The sequence below is a fragment of the Lissotriton helveticus genome, chromosome 3_1, assembly GCF_964261635.1.
Source record: "Lissotriton helveticus chromosome 3_1, aLisHel1.1, whole genome shotgun sequence".
Lineage (NCBI taxonomy): Eukaryota > Metazoa > Chordata > Amphibia > Caudata > Salamandridae > Lissotriton > Lissotriton helveticus.
This window is the reverse complement of record NC_136061.1, coordinates 1,634,999,746-1,635,018,293: the sequence shown is the minus strand read 5'-3', so window position 1 is coordinate 1,635,018,293 and position 18,548 is coordinate 1,634,999,746. Positions and strand designations below refer to the sequence as shown.

At 45.5% G+C, this 18,548-nt stretch overlaps 1 protein-coding gene across 1 annotated transcript in view; it reads left to right on the top strand.

Annotated features, from left to right (window-relative positions):
• CCDC93 (CCC complex scaffolding subunit CCDC93) overlaps positions 1–18,548 on the top strand; it is a 1,137,947-nt gene that overhangs the window by 216,187 nt on the left and 903,212 nt on the right. The gene's annotated exons all lie outside the window — the stretch shown is intronic.

Sequence of the window (18,548 nt, the reverse complement as noted above, 5' to 3'; positions counted from 1 at the left end):
GTGTAATTATGTAGCATATAATTATATGGCACTGAGTGGTATTGTTTGGAGTGTATGTTGCATTGAGTGCAGTGTAATTATGTAGCATATCATTATGTGCCACTGAGTGGTATTGTGTGGAGTGTGTGTTGCATTCAGTAGTGCGTAATTATGTGGTGTGTAATTATCTGGCACTGAGTGGTATTTGGAGTATATGTTGCATTGAGTGCAGTGTAATTATGTGGCGTGTAATTATGTGGCACTGAGTGGTATTTGGAGTGTATGTTTCGTTGAGTGCAGTGTAATTATGTAGCATATTATTATGATGCACTGTGTGGTATTATATGGAGTGTATTTATGTTGTATTGAGTAGAGTGTAAGTATGAGCTCTGTAATTATATGGCACTAAGTGGTATGTGGAGTGTATTTACGTTGCATTGAGAAGAGTGTAATTATGTGGCATGAATTATGTGGCAATGAGTGGTAATATGGGGAGAGTATGTTATATTCAGTAGAGTGTAATTATGTGGCGTGTAATTATGTGGCACTGAGTGGTATTTGGAGTGTATGTTGCATTGAGTGCAGTGTAATTATGTAGCAAATAATTATGTGCCACTAAGCGGTATTGTGTGGAGTGTATGTTACATTCAGTAGAGTGTAATTATGTGGTTTGTAATTATGTGGCTCTGAGTGGTACTTGGAGTGTATCTTACATTGAGTGCAGTGTAATTATGTAGCATATAAGTATGTGGCACTGTGTGGTATGTGGAATGTATTTATGTTGCATTGAGTAGAGTGCAAGTATGAGGCGTGTAATTATATGGCACTGAGTGGTATTATGTGGAGTGTATTTATGTTGCATTGAGTAGAGTATAATTATGTGGCGTGTAAATATGTGGCACTGAGTGGTATGGGGAGTGTATGTTGTATTCAGTAGAGTGTAATTGTGTGGCGTGTAATTATGTGGCACTGAGTGGTGTTATTTGGAGTGTATGTTGCATGGAGTGCAGTGTAATTATGTAACATAATTATGTGGCACTGAGTGGTATTGTGTGAAGTGTATGTTGTATTCAGTAGAGTGTAATTGTGTGGTGTGTAGTTATGTGGCACTGAGTGGTATTGTGTGGAGTGTGTGTTGCATTCAGTAGTGCGTAATTATGTGGTGTGTAATTATCTGGCACTGAGTGGTATTTGGAGTGTTTTTTGCATTGAGTGCAGTGTAATTATGTGGCACTGAGTGGTATTTGCAGTGTATGTTGCATTGAGTGCAGTGTAATTATGTAGCATATAACTATGTGGCACTGAGTGGTATTTGGAGTGTATGTTGCATTGAGTGCAGTGTAATTATGTGGCGTGTAATTATGTGGCACTGAGTGGTATTTGGAGTGTGTTTCATTGAGCGCAGTGTAATTATGTAGCATATTATTATGTGGCACTGTGTGGTATTATATGGAGTGCATTTATGTTGCATTGAGTGCAGTGTAATTATGTGGTGTGTAATTATGTGGCACTGAGTGGTATTTGGAGTGTATGTTGCATTGAGTGCAGTGTAAATATGTAGCATATAATTATATGAATAAACAAAGTGGAATCCACTCAAGGTGATAGTGATCTCTAGAGCGATGGGGAACACACAATGTTGTTTAAATGCCCCTCACACACCAACAGGCCCCTTGGTGTCATGCTTCATCATTGGGGCCTTCGCACCCCTCTACGGAATGCGGCGTGCTACGACTCGCGAATACGCAGGAGCACTTGACGTGAACTAAGTGTGGGGGTGTGTGTTTATTACAAAAGAGTGAGTGAGGTGAGGTGAAAAAAGGTGAGTAGTTAAAAAATACCTGGCACGTGGGAGTAAAAAACTTTATTAAATCCCCGGCTGGTATTATTAAAATAAAAGTGCAGGGCGTGGTTTTTAGGAGATACGTGTTAGGGTATCAAACCACTGTATTAAAAGTCAACATGTTTCGGAGGTCAAAGCCCCCTTCTTCAGGACAAGGGTTATTGCACTAACCCCCCTTACTCACATGTAAAATGTAAAAGTGAAAACAATAAATTACCACAATGTGTAATGTTCCTCACAATGTTAAATGTAAGTGAGTGTCGTTGCGCCCAATTGGCGTCAGAACCTGTGGAGACAAAATCATAAATAAACATACAAATCTAACTGTCACAGGTATGAAGAAGAAGAATCATGCTTCTCCGAAAAAACATCAGGTGAGACCCAGAAAAATAATTGGGACCTGGAAAGGAAAAAGAAAAAGACAAGGGACACTACAGACATATATACACGCAACACCAACAATACTCTGTGCTCAGGTGTCAAAAGAGCACAACAGAAAGGAATCCAAATCTTACTTAGAGTTCCCAAATACTGGACTTCATGAGCCTTTAGCGTATAGGGGAATCCTTCCTTTCTTAATCAGAAAACCTAAAAATCAATGTCAGGGGTTCAGTAGGAGAACTACGTATTCAGAACGACATAGGTACAGTGAAAAACGGCTTCTTTCTGTGGTCTATAACTCACGGTTACTGCAACAGCTAATCGCCTGCCTTCCCACAACGCGGCTCGAATGAAGTGAATACTTCAACAGGAAGTTGGTTGTCAAGTGGAGTAAATGTAGACTTGGGTCTCAGACCAGTATCAGAACTCTCTGTTGGTGGATCCTTATCATTGAAGAATGCCCGTAGCTTTATAGTTCTTATAAACTCCTGCATTTCCTTGTGGAGTAGGAAAATGTCTGGTCTATTGGTAGGGACGTAACCCAGGCCTTTATTCAACACCTCCTTTTGCAGATCAGTAAGTGGCCACGGGGTTATGTTTATAACTAAGTCCCCCTGTGGCTGGTTGACGCCTGATTCGCCGCCATACTCCTTGTTACGACACGTGGGTCTGACTCCTCTGTGGGCTGCCAATTCACATTGTTGCCCTTCTTGTTAACTTAACTTTGGAGAAACCTCTTTTTGCCCACAGAAGGGGCAGAAACTTAAGAGATATACTAGTTCACACCAGACCACCCCCTCCTATCGAAAATCAGACGAGGTTACAAGGCGTACATGGGCACTACCCATGTGGCAACTGTAATAACTGCCACCTCACAAAAAAGAGTAAGAATCTAATTTTCACCAATGGAACAACATGGGAACAACGTGCATTCACGAACTGCAACAGTAAGAATGTAGTCTATCTGATCACCTGCCCATGTGGAAAGGAATATGTGGGTATGACCACCAGACCTGTCAGGGTCAGATTAAATGAACATAAAAGCAACATCAGGTGTAAGAGGTTAACGACTAAGATGTCAACTCATTTTATTGAACAACAACACTGTGTGAATGAGCTACAGTGGACAATAATTGAACAATTACCCTCAGAGGCAGGTCTCTTGGAGAAAGAACAACGGTGGGTGTTTCGTTTGGGAACGGATACCACTGGGCTGAACGATTCTATTCCATGGAACCTTCTCAGATAAACACTAGATCTGACTACCCATCATAATGTGGTTGATGTTCACATATTGTTACATACAACAAGTGTTTATGTTGGGGTTCATATGGATTGTTGTGTGAGTGCGGACAGGTATCACCGAGTTGTAATTATGGGGTCACCCCTAGGGTTGGATTCCAGGGGTTTCCCTTTTTCACAACCAATTTTCTCCTCATTGAACCAACGTGTGTGAAACTCCATATGTAACAGCAGTCCATTTTACTGTAGATCTCTGTAAGATACGAGATTCTCTTTGGCTCGACTTGTTTTGCCAGCAAGTTGCCTCAACACCTCGCTTTTAATCCATAGCGCCATTTAGCTGCATGGGGTTATGTTGCATTGAGTGCTGTGTAATTATGTGGCATGCAATTATGTGGCACTGAGTGGTATTTGGAGTGTACGTTGCATTGAGTGCAGTGTACTTATGTGGCACTGAGTGGTATATGGAGTGTATGTTGCATTGAGTGCAGTGTAATTATGTGGCGTGTAATTGTGTGGCATGTAATTATGTGGCACTGAGTGGTATTTGGAGTGTATGTTGCGTTGAGCGCAGTGTAATTATGTAGCATATAAATATGTGGCACTGAGTGGTATTGGGTGGAGTGTATGATAGAGAAAGCCAGAGACAGAGATCATGGGAGGCTGCGAGTGTCAGTCGCTGGTAGGATGAACGGGGTAGATTGGGGCAGGGATAAATACTGATGTGCAGGGATGAGCGGGGGAGAGAGACCATGGGATGGCGAGGGTACTAGACACTGGTAGGGTGAAAGAGGTAGATTGGGAGAGGGATAGATATTGTTGGGCAGAGATAGGCAGGAGGGGGCTTCGGAGGCCCGGAGTGGAGGGCAGGGACATGATTTTTCTGGCTAAATCTCATGATTCAATGAGCACTGACTATGAGCTCCTTACTTTGGACAGGCCATGTACCAAAAGTGCAAACAGAGCTGATCACTGGAGAAGCCCCAGAACGGATCCATTTTCATGATTAATCAAGATTTGCAATAAGTTGGCGATGAAAAACAAGAGCTTCTGAGCGCTCACAGTTCTTATACACTCCCCAAAACAAGGCAATGTTCGTGTGAAATTGAACAAAGCATTAGACAACACCTGAGCAATTGAAATTGTAATGAATTGCTTTATTTACAAAACCTATTTCAACGAGTGTAATAAACAGTGTTATGTTATGTTATGTGCGCACTCTTTTATAGCGCGCGGCTACCCACGAGGGTGTCCCGGCGCTTTAGCAAAGAGATCAGAGACCAGGATGTCCATACAGCAACTCATAGGTGGTCATGGAGATCACGCAGAAAAGAGCCACGTCTTCAGCTCCTTTCTAAAAATAAGAAGGCTGTTGGCTTTCCGCAAAGAGATCGGGAGCCCATTCCAGTGGAGGGCCGCTAAATAGCGGAAGGACCGACCACCCATCCGGGCGCGTTTGATAGGCGGGACCACAATCGTGGCTGATGAAGCCGATCGCAACGTCCTCCTTGGTACATAAAAAGCCATTCTCTTCTTAATATACTCAGGGCCTACAGAGTGAAGGGCCTTAAACGCCAAAGTAAGAGTTTTAAAAATAACTCTTTTAGAAATAGGGAGCCAATGTAACTCCTTGAGCAGATTGGAGGCTCTGGCTCTGCGTGGAAGGCCAAAGATAGCCCTTGCAGCTGAATTCTGTACTATCTGCAATCTTGCCAGCAAATATTTCGGCAGACCCACATACAAGGCATTAGCATAATCAAATCGTGATCCAACTAATGCCTGAACTACATTTTCTTGTATTGCAGTGATCGCATCGGTAAGAATTTTCTAAGCATCCTCAAGATGCTAAAGCATTTCCCTGATAATGCATTGATCTGGGATCTAAAGGACAGGTCAGTGTCACAGATCACACCAAGATTTTTGGCCTGCATTGATACCGTCTCGGGAGGAAACATGTCCTGAGGCCACCAGGATTTCCAGCATGGGTCGGGAGCACAACCAAAAAAAAGCAACTCAGACTTGTCTGAGTGGCACTTTAGGCTATGCCGTTGGAACCACGCAAAGACTGAACCAAGGCAGTCCCTGATTTTTGCCCCATCAAACGCCTCTCCCTTCCTGCACGTGAACAGGAGCTGGGTGTCGTCAGCGTAGGATATGACCTGGGCACCAAAAGCCTCCGCCACCGCCGCCAGAGGGGCCATATAGATATTAAAAAGTATGGGGCTTAGAATGGACCCTTGGGGAACCCCCACCTCTAGCGGCGGCATTTCAGCGGAGAACGGTGGTGCCCAGATCACCTGTCGACGGTCCGAAAGAAAAGATCTGAACCAGTCCAACACCGTCCCATGGAACCCGATCTCCTGGAGTCTTAAAAGGAGACCGTCATGTGGGACGGTGTCGAAAGCCGCCGACAGATCCAGCATGACTAATACAGCCTTACCCCCTAGATCGAGAGTCTCCCTGATAGCTTCAGTGACCTTCAGAAGGGCTGTCTCCGTGCTATAGTTAGCACGAAACCCCGACTGTGTGTCATTAAGGATGTTGTTGCTCTCGATGTAGTTGGTAATCGAGAGCTGCACGTGTTTTTCAACAACCTTCGCTAGAGCAGGGAGAAGGGATATCGGTCTGTAATTAGCATGCGTCAGGGGATCTAAAGTTGGCTTTTTGATTAGTGGCAAAATCAGTGCATGTTTCCATGCCGGGGGAACCACTCCCGTAGACAAAGAAAGGTTCAACAGAGGGTTCAGCAGGCTGTTGACAGCTGAAGCTACTCTGGCCAGGAATTTAGCTGGACAGGGGTCCATAGGAGAACCTGACTGAAGTCGGGATAGAAGATCATAAGAGGTTAAACAGGTCATTTGAGGGAAAGCCGAAAAAAAGGGCATAATATCTTCACTCGCAGAGGGAAGAGTGGGACTGTATGCTGACATTGTAGGGTCTGGAACAGGGAAAGACTCCTGAATCGTCTTGATTTTTTGGGCGAAAAAAGCTGCAAGTTGCTTTATCCACTCTTCAGAATGAGAGTGGGAAGGAGAACAGGCAACAGGAGTAGTAAACTCCTTGACTATTCTAAAAAGTTCTTTACTTGTATTGCTGGCTTCATCTATTCTACGTTCCAGATAGCTTTGCTTGCTCTCAGCAATATGTTTGTGATAGGTTTTGATCATGTCCCGATATCTTTGTTTGTCCTCACACTCATATTTTCGTCGCCAGAGTCTTTCCGTTTTTTTACACTCTTGGCGCATTTTTCTTAGTGAGGGGGTAAACCATGGAGCAGAGGCTAAATGATAAGCTGAATTGGCTGTCTTCACAGGGGCCAGTTCATCAAATCTGTCAGTTAGCCACTTCTGCACCGCCTCCAGATTTAACTCCAGATCGTCAGTAAACTCGCAAGGATGAAGACAGATAGCGTCGGTCATCGCTTCCACCGAAATACGGTGGAAAGCTCTTGATCGTCGAGTCACACTACTCTGTCCTCTCTGCCCTGTTGTAATATGATAAGGGACATCAAAATTTATTAAAAAATGGTCAGACCATAACACTGGAAGTGGGGGTGATACTTCTATCTGTTTAGTGGAAAAAATGTTGTTGAATAGCATTTGGACTGTGGATCAGTTAAAGCACTTTTTATATATACATCACAATTTTGTTTAAAAGAAGTAACGGGGTCGTACCAAACTCCACCCCCAACGCGCCCCCCCCCCCCTAACCACCACCCTGTAGTAAGCATTCCACAGCTCAGAGGTGCAACATATGAACCAGAAATCACTCCAAATTCAGGCAAAGCATTGTTATATTGTAGTACATCCCGCAGTCCACGAAAGGCATAAGTAGAAAACACGTACATTGGGGAGAGGGCCATGGCAAAGCACACTTTTCTACCTGGGCCCAAGGTACTTCCAACAAGTGGCAGGCACATACTATAATAGCAGTTTAGGGACGGGGGAGGGGTGAAGCGCACCTTCCTGCTACACGCCGTGGGCAGCGTGCTCAGAGATAGACCGGTGTGTGTACTTAGCTAATATTACTTGTTCTCTGCTCTCAGAGAAGCAGTACTCTACTCGGTCGGGAGCGGAGGACACGCCGTAAATGCCCTGCAAGGTTCCAGTCAATTGCAGAACTTCCAAAAACACACACCATGGCTACAACTTCAACAAAGGAGGTCTGAAAGCCTCCCTGCCAGCCTTGTTGCAGCTTCAATCCAGTACATGCAGAGGTAAAAAAAGTATTTCCAATGCACTTACCTAAGTCCGTCCAGTGCACACTCTGGTGATTAAACAACTGACATTTTCACCGATGACTGCGGCTTGCATGCACTTATGTTGTTTGTGCATGTGCAGCTTTGTCTGAAGTCCTGCAGTTCCCCCGGGGCACAAACAGGCATCCACTTCTGTCATTACAGCTGATCGCAGCAAAAAGACAGAAGTGGATGCCTGCTTGTGGTGGGGGGGGACTGACATAAAAAAACAAGCATGCTGCGCCTCGCGCTGGCAGCAGGGGGGGAGGGAGAGAGAGGAGGGGGCCTGCGCCTGCTTCCCTTACGGGAACGAGCGCTGACACCATATGTTTGCAAGTTAATTACAAACAAATCGTGTCAGCGCTCGAGCCCGCAAGGGAATAGCCACACGTGCACGCGTTGCCATTGAAGGCAATGAAACTCATGCACTGTTGTGGCTTAAAAAGGGGACCGATGGCTAAAGGTCTCCTCCTACGCAGCGCATGCGCGATGCATTGGCGAGACCTAAAAAGGAGGTGGGATTGTGTAGTAGTCTCCAGTCTAAATGCGCAGCTATCACTGACTCACATAACATGCACACTGATAAGTCCCAAGGACAGGTTGTACTGAAACTCACTGTGTGCCCCAGGGCTTCCCAGATCTCTTCCAGTTCCTAGAGTAGTCAAACTAATCGAGCAAGTGGGACGGGACTAAGAGGCCCGATGTATATACTGGTCTGTCCGTCACAGATTATACAACACTAACGGGATATAGGGTGTTTAGCAGTTTCACATATTCCCTAATGCCTCGACATCACACACCTCCCCATGCTTTGCCCTCTGCAGAAAACATCGAGAGAGTCTCTCACTAACCCCTTCCTTGTACAAAAGACGTCTATTTCCGTTTCCCTCATCGCCATAATGGACAAAAAAATAAAAGTACTCAAAAACACATAGGTAACATAGTGCTCAGGACAAGTTTGCTCAAACTAAGACAGAACACAAGGAAGGATGGTGAATCACTGACAAATAAAATTATACACTGGGTTAGGCATAAATCGCCATGCTTGTCGGTAATGCACTCTGATATGCTAAAAGCAAAGCGAATCACTAGCGATAGCAGAGAGTATGACAACGTTAGACTTCTCCTGAGAGCCCAGACATAGTGGGTGGATTGATCTCTATTGAGTTAAAGGCTCCCCCACATAAAAATTTGCCAGTACTTTTTAAATTAAATTTAATTACTTCACACTTACAGTGATATTAGCCAATTGGGCAAACTTTTTTTTTTTTTAAACCTTTATTTATCAGTTTTCATTTAAAAAAGACATTCAAGTTGGTTACAGTCATGCTAGTTACATTCAATTGACAAGCGTATAGGTACATTTGTCCGAGGCAGCAATCTGAGCAAACAGAAAAATACCAGTGAGCCCATTCTCGTCGGTGTCATACAGTCTCTGTGTTAGTTCTTACAGTCAATTCACAGGGCAGCAAAACAAATATTACAGGTGAAGTCGAGCAGCCTCACTACAACGATGTCTCCTTTAAATCTTTAACATTACATAACATTATACAGTGAGAAGCATTCACGGTGTCCCCCCATCGGTGTTAGGAGATGTATCCATAGGAGTGTTCTACCTACATCCCAACCCCCTCGCTGCCATCCTCTGACCCCTCACGTGGCATAGCAGTATTTATCAGATAAAGCTGCAGAGGACCCCAGATGTCTCTCGGCTTGCTTCGAGCCGGCAATAGATCTGCGTAAATATTGTGTTGATCCTGACAGTATACCACATCATCCAACCATTCCTTAAACTTTGGGGCTCTTCCCCTACCCCAGTGGCATGCTACCCTCCTCTTTGCGAGCAGCAGGACAACATCCATAAACCTACAAATGGGCTTAGGTACATTCAATGTATATCCCAACAGCATAACTAGCGGGTCCCTATCAATGACCCATTCCGTCATAATCTGTAATGCATCGTGCACCTGAGACCAGTAGTCATACACCCCAGGACACTCCCATGCCAGATGGATGAATCCCGCTCCCTCCGCATGACATCGTTCACATCTATCATTATCCGCCAATTGGAACCTTAGCTTCCGAACCGGCGTGTAATAGAATCTTTGTAAAAACTTATAATGAATAATTTTGAGCCTACAGCTAGAAGATATGTTAGCAGTGATAGTACAACAATATTTCCATTGATCGTCAGTAATGTCATTACCTATATCCAGACTCCACAACTGTCGTGCCGGGTTCTCCACCTCCATGCGATGTAGCCGGATATTATTATACAATTTAGAAACAAGATGACGGCCATCCGACACCAGCATAGCATGCAACGGTAACACTACCTCCGGCTCGTCTGGATAGTGTCCCAGCACGTCCTTCAGCCCCTGTCTCAACCTGATGTAATAGAAAACCTCCAAAGGAGTTGGTTGCGTTTCTGGAAACAGCTGTTCCCTAGTGCGAAATTGCCCGTTGAGGAACAAGTCGCCCCATGTGGCAATCTTAAACTTCTTGCACATTAATTGAAATCCCATCTCCTGTAGAAGCGATAAACGGGGATGATACGTGAGTGGCATCACGGGGGAATACAACAGTGGAGTTCGAAGGACCGTCGCCAATCTGCGCCATGCGTCAATCGTGCATGTCACCGTGGTGAATTGTGTATCTATAACTTCCACCGTGCCTTGTACCATCCCGCTGAGGGGAAGAGGGCGCGCGACACAATCCTCAGCCGCTATTTGTGGCATAAAGGGTGTAGGATTCATCCAGTGGTACGCATACTGCGCCTGTGCACTTAAATAATAGACCTCAAAATCCGGCACATCAAAGCCCCCCTTCTCATAGGGCTGTGTCAGAATGGAACATCGCAGCCGTGGCTGCCTACCCCCCCAAAACAGACAAAGGAGTTCCGATCTCAAGCATTTAAAAAAATATGCACCAGGGTAATAAGGAATATTTTGAAATAGATATAGGAAACGCGGTAGCACCATCATCTTTACGAGCGACGCTCTACCCGCCATGGACAGCGGGAGCGACATCCATCGTGAGAAGTTGTCGGCTAATTTAGTAATGGCCACGCCATAATTAAGTCTAAGTGTCTCCTCCTTATTAAGAGATATCACAATACCTAAGTAGCGGAGATTAGTGTCGCACCACTCAAGTGGGTAATCAAGCTGGAAGTTCGTTACCGCACCCGTGAGCGGGAAAAACTGCGATTTATTCCAATTTATTTGGACACCCGACAGTCGTCCGAATACTATGAACTCGCGCAAAATAGGATTAAGGTGGAGCTGCGGGTCTTTTACATATAATGTGATGTCATCTGCATATAATGACACCCCTATCTGACGCTGGAAACAGTTGAAAGCTCCAGCCTTATGCAATTGACGAATTTGGCATGCCAGCGGTTCTATTGCCATAGGAAACAGCAGCGGAGAGAGAGGGCATCCCTGCCTTGTGCCTCTCGTTATGGGTATCTGGGGTGACCACACGCCATTAATAAGCACTCTAGCAACTGGTTTAGTTTAAAGCAGTTCTATCCACGCCACAAATACTTTGGGAAACCCCATTCTGTGCAATATGGCAAAAAGATAGTTCCGTTCTACTGAGTCGAACGCTTTCGTTGCGTCGAGAAATACAGCAGCAACTGGGATCTCCGGGGCTATGGTAGGAATCAGGGAAAACAATGTACGAAGATTATGAGTTGTGGCCCGTCCTGGCACAAAGCCAGCCTGGTCCGGTAGCACTATCTTAGTCATAATCAGTGTTAATCGTGTTGCAAGTACCTTAGCAAGTATCTTCGCATCGCAATTGATGAGAGATAGCAGTCGATATGAATCCGTGTCCATCGGGTCCTTGACCGGCTTCAGCAGAGAAGTTATCACTACCTCCCTCATTGATCCAGGCAATTCCCCAACTTCCAAAGACTCCTCAAATACTTCCTTTAGGACTGGCGCCATAATATCTATGTAGCACTTATAGAACTTAACGGGCAGTCCATCTAGTCCCGCCGCCTTGCCATTAGTCAGCGACATAATCGCCTCCCTTATCTCATCCAACTCTAATGGAGCGCCGAGAAACATCCTGTGGACATCACTCAACCAACAGAGCGCGATATCGTCTAGGAAATTCCCGAAGTGCACTCCATCCATTTGTTGAGAAGTATAGAGCTGCCCATAGTGTGTCACAAATTCCTCCTGAATTCCTTGCGTGTCCTGACGACGTGCACCCTCTGGCGTAACTATCTCCATTATGTTAGTACTGAAACGCGGTTTCCTCGTGATCGCCGCTAGTATTTTACCTGGCCGTTCCCCTTCGCAGTATTTACGTGCAGTCCAGTATTTTCCCTTATATTTAACTTCCCTAGCTGCCTCTTCCTCATATTCTGAAAGCTTATCCCTAAATTGCTTGTGTACCTCTGGATCCCCGTCCCTCGTCATCGCAACTTCTAGCTCTTTCAATTCTCTTTCTAACTTCCCTATTGTCCTTTGGATGTCCCTCAACACCCCGCAGCTCTTGGAGATGCAAAAACCCCGCATCATGACTTTAAATGCCTCCCATACCGTTTCCACACTGTTTACCGAACCCTTGTTTCTGGGGGAAAAAGGCCTCTATTTCTTCTCCCAGCTCCGTCTTGAACACAGAATCCAGTAACACTGAGGGAAACATCCTCCATGGGGACGCCAATTGGGCATACCTTAATACCACTTAGCACGTCCAACAAAGATCATGCCCTGGTCAACCTAGAGACTATCGATTGACTCTCCATGCCTGTGCTGCCTTTTAAGCATGCCGGGCACAGACAACATTTCAGGGATTTACGGAGGCATTATATATATCGATTTGGACTCCTTATGTCAACTTGCAATGTAATTCAGTAGCTACAGGAGTCCCGGTCCCTGACACTTGCAAAGGAGCCAAAATAATCCCTAGCTTTATAAAAGGGAATTGTCACGATGCGGTTAACTTTAGACCAATAAGTCTCCTGGATACTCTGCAAAAGGTATATGCTAGACATATTTTGAATAAACTTACTGAGTAGACAGAGAAAAATAAGATTGGCACCTTATCAGGCTGGGTTCAGGTCAGGGGTCAGAATAATGGACCAGGTGTTCAGGCTTACTTGCATTGGGTGGAAGTACATCAAATTAAAGGGAGGTCATCTATACATTGCATTTGTCGATGTGAGGGCAGCCTTTGGTCTAGTCCCAAGGGGTTTATTTGGTCGTCCCTCTTGATGCAAGGAGTTCATGAAGACCTCCTTATTCAGATAGTCAGATTGCATCAGGGCAGCCACACCAAAGTTCGCTGGGACCCCCAGGGCGAACTTACTGATAGTATCCCTGTGTGCAGGGGAGTGAGACAAGGTTGTGTTCTCGTGCCTGCATTCTTTTCACTATATGTAAATTATGTTATAAAAGCTCTTCAGAAGTGTAATCATGACTTTCCTAAGTTAGAAGGGACCCAGGGCCTGCACTCCTATTTGCAGATGATACTCTTCTGCTGTCACAAACCCCGAAGGGATTGCAGTTGCTACTTGACAACTTTAACGTTTACTGTGAAACAAAGTGATTAGAAATCAATGTTAATAAGAACAAATATTTGATGATTAGACCTCATAAGACCTTCGGAGGAAATATAGGGTTGCAACTGAAAAGATTAGAAAGCGTAACCAAATTTGAGTATCCGGGTATAGCAGTTAGTCAGTCACTCACTTTATTCAATTCTTAAGAATAAGGTCATAATAGTACAAAAATATACATTTCAGCTACGGCCTTCATAATACAAACATCTTGCAATAAATAATAAATAAATGTATATAAAAAATATCAATTAAAGGCAAAGAAAAAAGAATAAAAACACACAGTTCATGTAAACTTATTACACAGTTGAGTAGTCTTCCATTAGAGAAGTAATAGACGCCACAGAGTAACATACCAATTGATCGGGCAGCGGTTTGTAAAAAATCCATTCCTGGGCGGCATTGGGTAAAAATATATCTGCGCATGAGTGGCCGGATGAATCTATTGCGGTGTTGCAATTAGAATTGGCAAAATAAATATATATATGTGTAAATTTGATTGCAAGGCAATGCCGTCACAAGGGCAGGGAGGGAGATCGTGGTTAGAATAGATTCCGGCTGGATAAGAAAACATGCAGGGGATAAAATTCAAATGAAACCGCACTAAAATCAGTGGCGTAAATTGGTAACAAAGAATAAGTATAGGGCTGCACCTTCCTGATCAATTAGACCTTCTAAATACAGTTTTACAGATGCTTTATCAGAGTTCATTTTCGCTCTCGCTGTGGCCCTATGATTTAGGAATAGATACTTGATTTCTTTTTTAGAGACAGTTTAATGGCGATGTAAATAGGTGCTCTAAGCCAAGGGAAAAGAGACTATCTTTAATATATGTCAGCCACATAATCCTATACGCGTGTTCGAGGGATAAACAGTCTTCTAGTAACCCCATCAAGTACGGTTACACAGTAGCTTTTTACCAAGATATTCCCCCAATGTCCACATGTTTGATTCTTTCTTTGGAGGCAAACTAGGTTCCTCAATATTAAATGTTTTACCCATTGTTTCAAGATGCCTCTTTGCATTCCTGGCCTATTCTAATTAGCTATTTTTTAAATTTCTTTTATATAATAACGTGAGATTTGTGAAATGTGAGCCCTTAGTTGCTTATTCCAAAATCACAATCTTAAATTCATCGCTATGAAGTTCCGGGGTGTTAAATGAGCTTGCCATCCTATTACTTGGGTCATTGTAAATTTAGGCAATCCTAATGTTTATGCCAATGTCCATCGGTCCTATCTCAGTCAGTTGTAGCACCTAAACACAGAACTTCGACCCCATATAACATTTGTGGGGGCATCATTGCATTATATGCAGTTATTTGCAGTCAACACAGGTTTTAGTTAAGATTCCACAAAATTCCCTTTCAATTTCTTTAGCCTTCTTGATGTGGAGGCTCGGATTTTTACAGTGTCCATGTGCAATTTCCACAAAGTTTGCTATTGAATATCACTCCTAAGTATTTATATGAGGACACTTCCTCCACTGACTTAGTTGCCAATTAATCATGTAAACAGTTTATTCTTTTTCCCTATAATTAATATTTTCATCTTTCCCATGTTAATAACCTGGTAATTATCTGCACAATATTTACTGAATACTCCTAATTTCCTTTGGAGTTCAAGTTCAGTAAAACCCAGAATTGCCAGATCGTTAGCGTACAGTAGACCTTGGATGTGTAGACCTCCACATTTTGGGTGGAAATAAATGTTTGTTCTGTATTTTCTCTGGGAGGTCCACTAGATAGATAGAGTGCAAAGTGCGTGAGTGATAATGCACAGCCCTAACATAGCCTATTCTGTATAGGTATCTCACGAGAGAAAGATCAAATTCTGCCTAATTCCACTCTAGCCCAATTGTCTCTATGCAGCTCTCTCAAACTGCAAAGAGTCCCCTGGATGTTTTCATAGATTTCAATGTCTGCCAAAGGGTCTCTCTGTTTACAAGATCAAAGGCAGAGCAGAAGTCCAAGAAGCAACATTATAAGTAACCCCTGATTTCCACTGCTTTCTGTGCAATCTAGATAGATAGAGTGCAAAGTGCGTGAGTGATAATGCACATCCCTAACATAGCCTATTCTGTATAGGTATCTCACAAGAGAAAGATCAAATTCTGCCTAATTCCACTCTAGCCCAATTGTCTCTATGCAGCTCTCTCAAACTGCAAAGAGTCCCCTGGATGTTTTCATAGATTTCAATGTCTGCCAAAGGGTCTCTCTGTTTACAAGATCAAAGGCAGAGCAGAAGTCCAAGAAGCAACATAATAAGTAACCCCTGATTTCCACTGCTTTCTGTGCAATCGCCGAGCGAGTTAAGCAGTTTGTCTGTTGTCCCAAGTCCTTCCGTGAAACCTCCTTGCTCTAACGGAATTAAATTATTCACTTCAATCCAGTCTTTGGTTTACTGAAGGAGTGTTTTAGCATAGCTTTTTACATCTACATCCATCAATCAATCACTTATTTGTAGAGCGCACTAATCACCCGGTGAGGGTCTAAAGGCGCTGAGCGTGGGTGGGGGAACAGCTACTGCTCGAAGAGCCAGGTCTTGAGAAGTCTCCCGAGGGTCAGCAGGTGCTGGGTCTGTCGCAGCTGTGTGGGGAGGGTGTTCCTTGTCTTGGCCGCGAGGTAGGAGAAGGATATCGTGCCGGTGGAGGTCCTGTGGATGTGTGGAACGGCGGCGAGGTCGACGGAGCGCAGATGGCAGTTCGGGGTGTAGAAGTTGAGACGCTCGTTGAGGTATGCTGGTCCGGTGTTGTGTAGTGCTTTGTGGGTGAGGAGCTTGAAGATGATCCTAGTCTTGACTGGGAGCCAGTCCAGGTCCTTCAGGTGGGCAGTGATGTGGGTTTGGCGGCGTATGTCGAGGATGAGGTGTGTGGAGGTGTTCTGTATGCGTTGGAGTCTCTTCTGGAGTTTGGCCGTGGTTCCTGCGTAGAGGGCATTGCCGTAGTCCAGCCTGCTGCTGACGAGGGCCTGTGTGACCGTCCTTCTGGTTTCGGTGGGGCTCCATCTGTAGATCTTGTAAAGGGTGTTGAAGCAAGTCAACGCTGTCTCCTCCTCAGGAGAAGGCGTTGACTTGCTGGGTCATTGAGAGAGATGAGTCCAGGATGACCCCCAGTTTGCAAGCGTGGTCGGTGGGTGTGGGTGCGGCTCCCAGGGCGGCTGGCCATCAAGAGTCGTCCCAGGCTGAGGGGGTGGATCCGAGGATGAGGCCTTCTGTCTTGTCCGAGTTAAGTTTTAGGTGGCTGGTATGCATCCAGCTGGTGATGGCCTTCATTCTTTCGCAGAGGTTGGATTTGGTGGTGGCAGGGTTTTTGGTGAGTGAGAGGATCAGTTGTGTGTCGTCGGCGTAGGAGACGATGTTGAGGTTGTGTGAGCGGACGATGTTGGCGAGCGGTGCCATGTAGATGTTGAAGAGGGTAGGGCTGAGGGATGATCCTTGGGGTACGCCGCAGATGATCTTGGTGGCTTTGGAACGGAAAGGTGGGAGGCTAACCCTCTGGGTTTCTGTCGGTGAGGAAGGAGGGGACCCAGTCCGGGGCATTGTCGCATATTCCTACGTCGTGTAGGCGTGTGCATAGGATGTGGTGGCAGACAGTGTCGAAGGCGGCCGACGGGTCCAGGAGGACGAGGGCCGTGGTTTTGCCATTGTCTAGTAGGGTCCTGTTGTCGTCTGTGGCAGCGATGAGGGTGGTTCTGTGCTGTGATTGCTGCGGAATCCGGATTGGGAAGGGTCCAGGATGTTGTTCTTCTCAAGGAAGTGGGTCAGTTGCCTGTTGACAAACTTTTCTATGACTTTCGCCGGGAACAGACGGCGGGAGATGGGCCGGAAGTTCTTGTGGTCCTTTGGGTCTGCTGTGGATTTCTTGAGTTGGGTGTTGATTTCGGAGTACTTCCAGCTTTCCGGGAAGGTGGCGGTCTCGAAGGAGCTGTTGAAGATCTTTTGAAGTTGGGGAGCGATGATGCGGTTTGCTTTGTTGAAGATGTGGTGAGGGCATGGGACTGTTGGTGAACCGGAGTGGATGGTGTTCATGGTCTTGATGATATCGTCGTTGTTGACGTGGGTCCAGGAGAGCAGGTGGTTGGTGAGGCTGGGGGGCGATGGTTCTGCAGTGTTGGTGACAGAAGGGAAGGTCTGGGTGTTGAAGCTGACGTGGATGTCTGCGATCTTGCAGTTTAAGAAGGTGGTTAGGGTGTCGCATAGCTCTTGCGACGGCGGGATGTCGTTGGAGTTGGAGCTGGAGTTGGAGAGCTCCTTCACAATATTGAAAACCCCTGTTTTGTTGTGTGCATTGTTGTTGATGCGTATCTTGAAGGAGGACCTTTTGGTGGCTCAGATGAGTTGGTGGTGCTTGTGGATGGTGTTCTTTAGTGCTGTGTGGTTTTCCGGTGTCTTTTCGTGGCGCCACTTTTTCTCGAGTCTTCGGCAAGTTCGCTTGGTTCCCTGGAGGTCGGTGGTGAACCAGCTGGCCTTTTTGTCGGAGTGTCTGTTTGAGGGTTTTTTGATCGGGCAACAGTGTTGGCGCAGTCGTCGATCCATTGCCGGAGGTTGCTGGTGGCTGTGTCGGAGTCAATGATGTTTGTCGGTGGGTCTCGAGCGAGGGTGGAGATGAGCTGGTCTTCCGGGACCTTGTTCCAGCTTTAGTAGGGAATCCGTAGCGGGTGGCGGTGCGTGGTGAGTTTCTTGAAGGTGAAGTGGACGCAGCGGCGATCGGTCCATTGGAGTTCAGTGGTGTGGCTGAAGGTGCTGGGCTGCTGGCTGAGAGGATGGGGTCGAGTGTGTGGCCGGCAGTGTGGATAGGGGTTGTGACAAGCTGTTTGAGTCCAAGGATGGCGAGGTTATCAACAGAGCGGCAGAGTTCCTGTCGTCGGCGTTCTCGAAGTGGAAGTTCAGTTCTCCGAGGAGGATGTAGTCTGCTGACGCAAGAGCGTGCATGCTGACGATGTGGGAGAGTGCGTTGATGAACTGTGGCTGGGGACTGGGGGGGTCTGTAGACGAGTGTTCCTCAGAGAGTGGTGTTGGGGTCGGTGTGGATCTGGAAGTGCAGGTGTTCGGCGGTGCTGGAGGTTTCTGTCGTGCAGGTCAAGACTCTGAGGGTATTTCTGTAGACAATCGCGATTCCTCCTCCTGGTATGTTGGTGCGGTCCCTTCTGGTGATCTCGTATCCATCTGGGATGGCTATGGCTAATAATCCATCAGGATTATTAGTTGATAATTTTACTGATCTGATTTCTTATAGATTTAATTATCGCCCCTTTCAGCTATTTGGAAATGTACGTGCAACAGTAAAAAATTAAA